We start from the raw sequence: 11,226 nt of genomic DNA, 5'->3' as shown, positions 1-11,226 counted from the left end.
CAGCAGGAAGTCAGTATACTCATAGCCCTAGTCTCTCTTATCACCCATGTGCATCGACATTTTTTACCTACACTCCTTCATCTTCCACACAGGAAGAGATGGATGCAGAGCCCCTGAAGGAGAGAGATAAAAAAGGAGGAAAGGTCCCTTGACAATAGAGAATGAATGAGAAATACAGCCCTTAGACAGAGATGTAAATGGGGTCTTTAGCAGAAAGCTGGAGCAAGTAACGGAGGCAAGAGAGACAGACACAGGCAGACCAGGATCTATTGTACATCAGAGCTTTCAAATGCATGCCAGTGATTTATTATAGGGGTACGATTTATAGCTGCAAGTCTGGGAGCTTTCAAAGTTTCCAGTTTCATAAATACATACTAGATTGCAATTATTTGTCTCAGACCACATCCGCGACCCTGCTCCATGGCTCGGTGCCTAAAATGTAAGAGGCATCAGAAAAACACCCAAAGCTATAAAATCACAGAGAGGTGATAAGAGCCCTTCTTACCACAAAGCAGATATGATGACGGCTTTTAAATAAGTCGCCCTGCTGGGGTGATTGTATTGATCGAGAAGAGAGGGATAATCACTTACTCTGATTTGATTTCTTTTTTCCCCCACCAGAAATGTGTCAATGTGCCTGATTTTTTATAAGTAAGAAAATCTTGTGGGTAAATTGAATACAGCTGTATAAAATTCATGCACAGTGTCAGCTGAATCTAGGTTGCATTTTATTTTCTTCCTCCTTTCCTCCCTTAAATTGTTGTACAACTTTAAAACACCTGCTGTGCTCCTTTCCAGAAGTGGCTGCATTTCAGTGGTGAACTGCCATTTATGTGATTGCTCTAGCTTCCCTGCATAATGCAATATGAATGCATGATGCTTTATTATGATTATTATTATTTTATTGTGTGCTGTGGTAGCAGCAGTGTTGATTTCATTTTTCTATATAAATAGCAGAACACAGAATATCCAAAATTTGCACAATATAAGAGCTTGTTAAAAATTCCAGAAATACAAACAAGTGAATAACAACAGCACTTGGCACTTCTCAAGCCCTGTATTTTCGCTTAGTGCTACAGGAAGATCTGTGTGCAGGGGCTAAAGTCTTGCACTTGTTCCTGAGGTATAGATTTGAGCCTTGCTTTGGAACCACGTCAAAGGTCATCTCCAGGGAAACCATATGGAAAAGGGTACCTAGTTTTTTGGGCTGGGGAATCAAAGAAAATGATGATAGTCACATCACTGTGCTGGATGATACAAATACTTGTATTCCTTTTCTATGAGAAGCCAATGAGCTACCTAGACTTGGCTCAACCTTTGATCTAGTACAATAGCAAATAATTTATGCTTGTAGCATAAATTTCCAAGTTCTCCCCAGCTACCCACCATCTATGAGACCTCTTGTTACCTTCTGGGGTGCGTTGTTAAAGGCTCCAGATCCTGTAGAGTAATTACACTATCACCAGCAAGTAGAGGGAGGAGAATTGAATATGAACATCAGAATCCATCTCCCCTGAGATCAGCTTTTGACATTTGCAATCTGTAGATGCTAGCAGTTGGCACTTTGTTTGCCTCTCCCCATCTGGGGAGTAGCTCAGTAAAGATAGTTTTTTGGATAAGGACTTTTAGCATGATAGAGCTATACATTTTCCAAACCAGAGACATGGAAAGTCAGCTGGAATCTGCTTCCAGTACATGACAACAGCATATATCCATCCATCCATCCATCCATCCATATAGCCCTCATTACTGTGGTATATTTGCTACTGTTGGGCAACCCATGAGACAATTTCCTTGCCAAATAATAAATTTAAAAAAAACAATTGAGTCATTTATCCCAGGCTCCTATGGGATCCCCACAGCAAGGTTCTGGCTGTGAAGCATAGATAAGTCCTTCATGAGTGCATGGGAGCATGAAGATATATCCCTAGATGGAGCTGCATCATGCTCAGACATATATAAACACCAGTGATGGTTTGGATTTGTGGCAAAACATGTCAGGAGCTGATGGTGACTGATATGCCATAACTGTCATGGGAAAATATGGCATATAAGTGTGGGAGGCAGGGATGAACAAAGTCTCATTTACTTTGACACAGTACAAATGCTCCTCTGTTATCACATACCATCCTGCTTTATTGTAATCCTGGAGTCTACCAGAGAAACTTTTTTTTAAAGACCCTCCCCTCCTTTGGTGCATCTACACAAGACACTAACTGTGCAGTAGCTTAATAACACTATATAATAGCGTGCCAGCAAAAAGCCATGCTAATACATTAGTGCGCAGTAGTATTGGGCTACTGAGCAGTAAGCATCACTAAAATCCCATGTGCTGGTGCTACTCCACATTGATTTACTACTTGGTTATACAAGTACTAAACTTAATGTGCCCTAACTATGGTGCATTAATGAATGTGTAGAAGTGCCCCTTGGGTATGATTTTGGTCTGATGTCTCTTGTTTGGAGTTATTCCACTGCTGTCCAGTAAAAGAATAGTGTAAAAATGGGGAAAGAAGCAGAAGGATCAAAGCACTATTTTGTGTGACATAACTGCAACATAGCTGATACGATACATTGAAATCTGCTTGCTGAACAGAGCCAAAGCCCAGAAACCTTTGCTTACATTTGAGCTGGTAAAACACCCATTACAAGGCACTTCTCTCAGATCACAAAATCATGTGGCAACTTGAACAGGAACAGTAAATAAAAGCTCTTGTCTCCTCCTGTTATTTGAGAACTGAATGCCAGACAACAAGGGGTTTCCTAGAGTCTAATATATCTCCGAGTTCATTGGCCACATGCATTTTTTTTCTGATCCCTTCTACAATTAACATCCTTCCATCCTTCCCTCCAATGGAAGAATAGCTCCTTGTTGGTAAAAGTACTAATGTTCCTCTCAAATGTTCATCCTGTGCCCACTTTCTCCATCTCACTAGGACCCTCTGCCACCCTTCATTGGGACCACTAGCTTTCTTGATGCCTTGTGTCGTTTTCTCTTTTATTATCTGCCTTATGACACCAGGGAAAGTAGGATGTTCATAGATCTTATGTGTTAGCCACTTATAAAAGTAGCCCAACCTGATGTGATTTTAAGCGTGTTCCATTTTCTGGGAAGAGATAAATGCTTTCAGAGATACCATACTTAGTTCAAAGCAAAATGCAAAACCACCTGTTCTCAAGGATCTCAAAGACTCCTTTTCCATGGCTGTCTGATAATAGAGTCAGTGATCTGGGGCCTAGTCATATTCCAGCTTAAGGAACTACATTCTGCCTCCTTAGATTTCCGTGTGTCTGCGTTTGCATAAAATATGTTTCTAAACTTTTTGCCCTAGGCAGTTTTGTGGCATGCCATGTTTTTTAAATAACTGAATCCCATTTCAATAGTGAAGGTGAAGTGACTTTCCAATTTCACTATACTTCCCTCCACAGAGTGCTATGAAGTTCAACCAAAGACAGTACAATTTCTGTGGTCAACCACCTGTGACTGGAAAAATCAAGTGGTGCTTGACCTACCAGTAATACAGTTGAGTGTTGGTCAGGAAGCATTTTTCCTGTGAAATTTCTCCAAAAATAGTTTAGCGACAAGAAAGTAAAATATTCTACCCAAAAATTTCAACCATTTTTTGCTTTGAGATGATTTTTTTCCCAGCTTTCTGTGGCTGAAACATGGCACATTTTATACTTTTCTTTTTTGATGACCTGAAAACTTTAGACAAAAGCAAGACTATTGCCATAGAAGTTTCCATTACAACAAAAGAGACATTTTCCCTCCAAAACGTTTTTTCAAACAGAATTTTCTGCCTGGCTCTAATACAAAATTTACAGTTGGTTGTTAGGCAACGATCCTCTTGATGTTAAAAAATCCACTCTCAGTTGCATTGACACTGCAGTGCTAAAAGTAATAACAAGTTAAAGCAGATCTGACTCAAACCCACACAGGAAGAAGACTGGTCAAATGAGACGTTGCCTCTTTTTTTATTATTTATATTGTTACTTTTCTGAACATAGATGCAATTTAAGCTAAAGGAAAATTTCACTGGTAATAATTTAAGAGACGTATCCATTTATCCACAGACTGTCTTCGAAGATTAGAATTCAGGATGGAAGTTACTGTGGACTGTAGGTGTATACATCAGAAAAGGAATTTAAAAGAATAATAACCCCTGTCTGTTTCAATGAAGACAATTGAGTGGAAAAGCACAGGAACTAAACTAATTGAATTTCCAAGTCTTGTACCTTTGAAAATGGGCAGAAGTTTAGTCTAATCCAGTGATACATCACGTTCACAAACACTGTTTGTGGGTTTTTTCATACAAATTCAATAAGAACGTATGGGACTTTTGAATTCAACATTCAAGCCATATCTTTCATTAGGCCTGCATGAGTAGATTGTGCTCTTAATGTGGAGTTCATGTTGGTTGAGAAGAAGATATTTCTTACTGCTTCTATAAACACTCATTGACCGTGTTGGGTAGAGAGGGCCAATGCTTTGTAAGAGGTAGGCCTACCTCCTTCTCCTCCACTGCAGGTGAGAGATCCTGTGACCGGTTATATGCAACATCGAATGTCAAGGATTGTGGTACCCCACTAGATTCTGGGTGGGGTCACCAGGACCTTCCAGGAGGCAGAACAGGAACAGGCCAGCCACAAGACGCTTGCAAGGGCAACAGAAAAACTGTTACTATAAACAATTGTAGATAAGTTTTATATGTAATTAAGAGCTGTTTTTCATTACAAGCTGGAAGATACAAGAGTATGGGCAACCCAGCTGGAGTGCCAGGAAAGCATGCTTCAGACTAGGCATCCCAGCAAACGAATAGACTGGAATAAAAAAGGATGGAATTGCTAGATTTCTACTATGGAAAAATCAATTAGTGCTATACTAAGAGGACAAAGATGCAACCTCCATCTTTTATGCTCAGTCTTAGGATAAGGAAGCAAGCCCAGGGGAAATACAACCTGTGAGAGCCCTTCCGGCATAGAACTTGATAGGAAGGCCAAGTATTCATAGATTTCATAGACATTAGGGCTGGAAGGGATCTTAAAGATCATCAAGTCCAGCCCCCTGCCCCAGGGGCAGGAAGTCAGCTAGGGTCAACGGATACCATCAAGATAAACATCCAAATGTTTCTTGAATAAGTCCAGAGTAGGTGCCTGCACCACTTCTGGAGGGAGTCTATTCCAGGTCTTGGGGGCTTGAACAGTAAAGAATTGTTTTCTTATGTCCAGCCTGAAATGGTCTTGGAGGAGTTTATGCCTGTTGGTCCTTGTTTTTCCTTGGGGCACTCTGGTGAACAGACAGTCTCCCAGATCCTGATGTAGACCCCTTGTGTACTTATAGGCAGCCACCAGGTCCCCTCTGAGCCTGCGCTTTTCCAGACCGAAGAGTCCCCTGGCTCTTAGTCTCTCTTCATAAGGCCTATTCTCTTGCTCTCTGATCATGCGCGTGGCTCTCCTCTGGACTCTCTCAAGCTTATCCACATCCTTCTTGAATTGCTGAGCCCAGAATTGGATGCAGTACTCCAGCTGTGACCCCACCAAGGCCAAGTACAGCGGGAGGATGACATCCTGAGATTGATTTGAGAACCACCTATAGATGCAAGCCATAGTTTTGTTTGCTTTACCAGCTGCAACATCGCATTAGTGGCTCATGTTCATCTTGTGGTCAATCATGACCCCGCTAGTCTCTTTCAGCAGTAGCACTGCCGAGCCTATAAGTATGCTGTAGGGTCCCCCCCTCCCCACCCCCCAGGGTGGAGTACCTTGCATTTATCAGTATTGAACATCATCAGGTTTGTATCTACCCACTTACTAAGCTTATCCAAGTCAGCCTGGATTGCTAGCCTGTCCTCCAGTGTGAACACTATGCCTCAAAGTTTAGTGTCATTGGCGGACTTAGCCAGTGCCCTTCTGACACCAGTGTCCACATCATTGATAAAGATGTTAAAGAGAACGGGTCCAAGGACAGAGCCTTGGGGACACCATTGGTTACAGAGCACCATAAGGACTTGCTGCCGTTGACCACTACTCTCTGGGTCTGACCTTGGAGCCAATTTCCCAGCCAACTGTGGTGTAGCCAAGGCCACAGTTGGCCAATTTTTCTATGAGGAGGTCATGGGACACCAGATCAAAGGCTTTGTTAAAGTCCAGGTATATAACATCAATCTCTTCTCCCTTGTTCATGTGATACATCACTTGGTCATAGAAGGAAACGAGATTGGTCAGGCAAGACCTACATGCAACAAATCCATGCTGGCTATCCCTCAGGATGTTGCCTTTAGCCAGCTTATCCAGAAGGGTCTCCTTGATAATTTTCTCGAGAATTTTACCTGGGATTGAGGTTAAGCTGATTAGCCTGTAATTCACTGGATCTACTTTCTGCCCTTTCTTGAAGATGGGTACCACATTGGTCTTTTGCCAGTCTTCAGCTAATTTACCTGAGCGCCACTAATTTTCAAATATTTTTGCCAATGGTTAGGCTATGACACCTGCCACCAACTTGAGTACCCTAGGGTGTAATCTGTCAGGACCAGCTGACTTGAAGGTGTCCAGCCTCTCAAGGTGATCCTTTACTAGATCAATACCAATGTTGGGTATACATATGCCTTTATCCTGGCCATCCCCCGTCTTTCTAGGCAGAGCAGTCCCATTGAACTGATGAAAGACCAACACAAAATACCCATTGGCCTTTTCCTGGGTGTCAGTTATCAGCTGTCCCATTTGATTCAGCAGGGGTCCAATGTTACCCTTGCTTTTTTTAGGACTCCCTACATATCTGAAAAAGGACTTTTGTTATCCTTGATATGTGAAGCCAGATGGAGCTCAGTTGCAGCCTTGGCTTTCCTGATCCGCTCCCTGAAGGTACGGACCAGTGCTGAGTACTCCTCCTTGGTGGTACTTCCAGCCTTCCAACCTTTATAAGTCTCTCTTTTGAGGTGTAGGAGTTCCTCAAGTTCCCTGCTGAGCCAAGGGGGCTGCTGCACCCTTTTGTTACCCTTCCTCTGAGATGGGATGGCCATCCCTTGTGCTGTCAGGACTGCTCCCTTGAGGAGCAACCACTCCTCTTGGACTCTTCTTCCTGTCAAGTCATGGTCCCTTAGGGCCTCAACAATGAGCCTGCTGAGCTTGTCAAAGTCAGCTTTCCTGATATCGAGGACTTCAGGATTGCTGACTGACTTTCCAGCTTTGCAATGGATAGTAAAGGTGATCAGCTAGTGGTCACTATCACCCAGCTTTCCATTGATTCGTAGGTCACTGACTATGTCATCCCCTTTAGCCAGTACCAGGTCCAACAACACTTTACCTCTTGTTGGTCCATAGACTTCGAGTCAGGTAGAGCACGTGAGAAAGCTTTGAGACCAATCGGATTTGGCTGAGTGCTCTTCCCATGAGATGCCTGGGTAGTTAAAGTCTCCCATGAGAACTATGCACTGAGGGCATGCAGCCTCAGCCAGTTCCCTGGCAAATTCCTGGTCCAGCTCTTGTTTCTGGTTAGGAGGTCTGTAGTAGACTCCTACCATGATGTCCCCTGAGCCATGTCCCCCATGTATTTTGACCCAGAGAGACTCCAGTCATCCCTCCTGTGTGCCAAAGTCAATTTGGAGGGATGTGTAGCTGTCTTTGACATAGAGGGTTACACCCCCACCCCTTTTATCTGTATGATCTAGCCTGTACAGGCTGTAGCCATCTATACTTGTGGCCCAGTCATAGGTGGAGTCCCACCAGGTCTCCGTTATCCCTACGAGGTCATAGTCATTCTTGTTTAGCAGGAGAACCAATTCCTCCTATTTATTCCCCAAGCTCCTGGCATTGGTGTACAGGCAGGCAAGTGTCCCATTGGGGGCCCTTGCCTTCCCCACAGATCATTCTGGGGGTTAGGGTAGGGCTACATTCCCTTAAGTGCCTTAACCTGCTAGATTTAGTTTAATGCTTAGTTGAGCAGGTCAGCCAATATGACTGAGAATAGCCTGCTCCCCAGCGGAGTGAGGTGGAGGCCATCTCTCCCCAGCAGACCACCACCTCTCTCACCAAAGAGTGGACTGTGACTGTGGGAGCCAAAGCCTTCACAATGACATCGGTGCTGCAGTCTTTGGTTGACTACCTCGACCTGTCTCTCCCTCCTCAGCCCATGACCCACAACTGGGAGGAGTGAGAAAAAGACCACCTGTGCCCCCAACCCCTAAACCCAGCTCCCAGAGCCCTGTAGTCTCTCATTACCTGGATGGGATTGCTCCAACCCATGTCATTTGTACCCATATGGATAAGGAGCATAGGGTAGTGGTCAGAGGGCTGGATAATCTTTGGTATCCTCTCTGTAGTATGAGCATTCAGGATGAATATTCCCCTTCTGTTCCACTCTTCCAGAAAAACTACTTCTGGCCAGACAAGCAAAGGACAAAAATTTCTGCCTCTTCCTCCAATGAACCATTCTACATAACTGTGAAAATAAGGAGTTAACTTTGAGAAATCTGGCACATTTGGCAGTGTATAACTTGTTAATGGCTAGACAAGTGCAAAGCTATGAGTATTAAGCACTCTGTGTACAGGACTGCACCACAGTGATGTTGTTGTGTCTATAAACATATGAACAAAGCTAGTCGGGACATTCCCGATTAAGAAAATTTCAACAAAGCTGAAATGTTTTGTGGAGAAATTTTGCTTTTGATGTTCTCTTGTCAGAGAGAAATTCAAAGTCTGTAGCCTGTGGTTAAAGCATCAGCCACGGATAAAGATTGCCTAGATTCAACTGCTTGCTTTGATCTGGGATCAACACTCTCCTTTTAATCAGGAAGACCAGGGACTTGAACCTCGGTCCCTCACATCAAAAAACAGTGAACTAACACACCAAGATGTGAACAGGTCTGGACCCCCCAAACCTCAGAAGCTCAGTTTTTGATCAGGAAAACCAACATTTTGACATACTTCTGTATGAATGAACATTTCAAAAAGATTTTATTGTCCTTCCAATGTGGAAAGAAAGCATATTTCAAAACCTAATAAGCTGCTGAGAAACAGCTGTGATTCTGATCGATGCAAGAGGACCCGTAATAGATAGGGCTCTTCATATACACTAAATATACATCAAAGATGTATCACCTTTGACTGGTGATCCAGTCTACTGACTAGGTAAAAATTATTCATATCCTTTTATATTTACGTTTTTATCCCATGTTGCCCAACTGCCCCATTTTACTTGATTGTCTCTTCCACCTGTTGTACCTTTTCTTGAAATTGTAAGTTATTTGGGGCATTTTATTATATATTTGTATAGCACCTACCACCTAACCTTACTGTCTATGCACAAACAGTCAAAAAGCCTGAGGCAGAATTCATTCAATCTACACAGATGTTTCTAAACTGCATAGATTGAACTGGTACCGAACTGAACTGATTGTTAGTCTTCCATCAGCCAAGAAAGGCAAATGCCTGCACTGGCCATTGCTAAATGGATGGGAGCGTTCACATATGCTGCTTAGCTTCTGTAGCCATGGGACAGGGCGAGAGGTAGGGAAGGTAATGGACCCCCACTCCATCCTGGCTTCCCCCAGCAGAGGTCAGTTGGGGGGTGAAAGCCCCCAGGAACAGGCTTTCCCTCTTCCCTCCCCTCACAACCCAGCTCTGCCAGCTGGGAATTCCAGGGCCCCACTCCCTCAATAGTCCCCAGCCTTTCAGGCAGGAGGGGAAGAATAAACCCACTGCAGCCACTGTGGGGGTCAATTCCCACCCCACTCACTCCCCTGTGCTGTCCACAGGCCTGGCTGGGGAGCAGAGACTTTGCTGCCCCAGCTCTATGATGCCTGAGAGCTGCCTAGTTCAGCTGGAACTAACAGCTGGGGCCACAAAGCATGCTGGTACACTGGAGGACTAGGACTTAATTTGATTCGCTATGGGATCTGGGACAGGCCAGTTTACCCTAAAGTTGGATAGCCTGGTTTACCCTAAGTTAGTTAAGTCTGATACTACATCCACCTAAGTTTATCTTAAACCAGTTTTGGTCACTTTGAAAATGGTTTATGTGCACTGGACTTCTGTTGTGTTACCGATTTGATCCAGTTTCTGATCCCTTATACTAGTTTATTTGTAATTTCTCTTCCTAGCCCTGATGACAGAGGCTAGAAAAGTTACATAAAATAATATTTCTAATAAGAAAAATAACAGAGAAATAATACTTAGCAGAACAAGGACCCCAATAAAGCTTGCTCTATATAGTTTTAGTGTACTGGCTTCAGGGCACACAGAAAAAGAGGATCTTTTCAAACATATCTTCTTCCTTAAACCAAAGAAGTGAACCCTGTCTGACCATGAAAATAAAGAGTTGGAAAAGGGTCATTGCATTTAACATTGCTAGTCATGTGAATGATTCTAGCTACTCTGCCTTAAATAACATCTCCACTTCAACCATCAATTTCTCTGCAAACTGTGATGACTTGGAAAAAGCTCATGGTCTATGTAGAAAGAAACTCCACTGACCCACTAACATTGCAGTTAGAAATGACATCAAGCAAAGTGCTGACACTTAAAATGGATCAGGTTTAAATATAGTGTTTGATTTTCATCCTTTTAGACTTTAAATTGCTAGACTTCCTTGAAGTTGTCATGCCTTTCAAGAATTTTTCCCATCTAAGTTGTGTGTCATAACTTGTAATGTTAAGCACTATTTTTGCAAGTCTATTATAAACACTTATTTTGGGTTTTACTATGTTAGAAGATGGATACATTAATACCACAGAAGGTTTATTGAGATAAGTTTTCCCTCTTTCCATCATATATGCCATTTACAAGCTACAAGCAAATTTGGTTGAAGCATAAATCCTAAAGGAGAAAAATCAAAACCAAGTTAAGAAGCTAAAGCTGTTTTTGAATATAGCGTGTTTTTTAAAATATGTATACTATTATACAGCATTGTGCACAAGGAGAAGAAATTGTTAAAATATTAGACAAGCAAAGTTGTTAGATGAGCCTGACATTTGGCTTGTCTCCATTTAGAGTAAACTAATGTATCACCTTTTGAAACAAGCAGAAGGGAACATCTCATCTGGCTTTGGGTATTAGGATGAGATGTTATTACCGTATTTTCGTGCATATATCCCGTGGGGTATACACGATTTTACAAAAAAAAAAATAAAAAAAAAAAAAAAATGATGGGTGCGGGCTATGCAAGGGTGCGGGCTATGCAGGCGACTCCAAGCCAGGTGCCACCTCCCCTCTGGGCTCCAGTGGCGGGGG

This window comes from Alligator sinensis, unplaced genomic scaffold (assembly GCF_000455745.1).
Source record: "Alligator sinensis unplaced genomic scaffold, ASM45574v1 scaffold510_1, whole genome shotgun sequence".
NCBI classification, from domain to species: domain Eukaryota; kingdom Metazoa; phylum Chordata; order Crocodylia; family Alligatoridae; genus Alligator; species Alligator sinensis.
Note: the sequence above shows the minus strand (reverse complement) of the source record.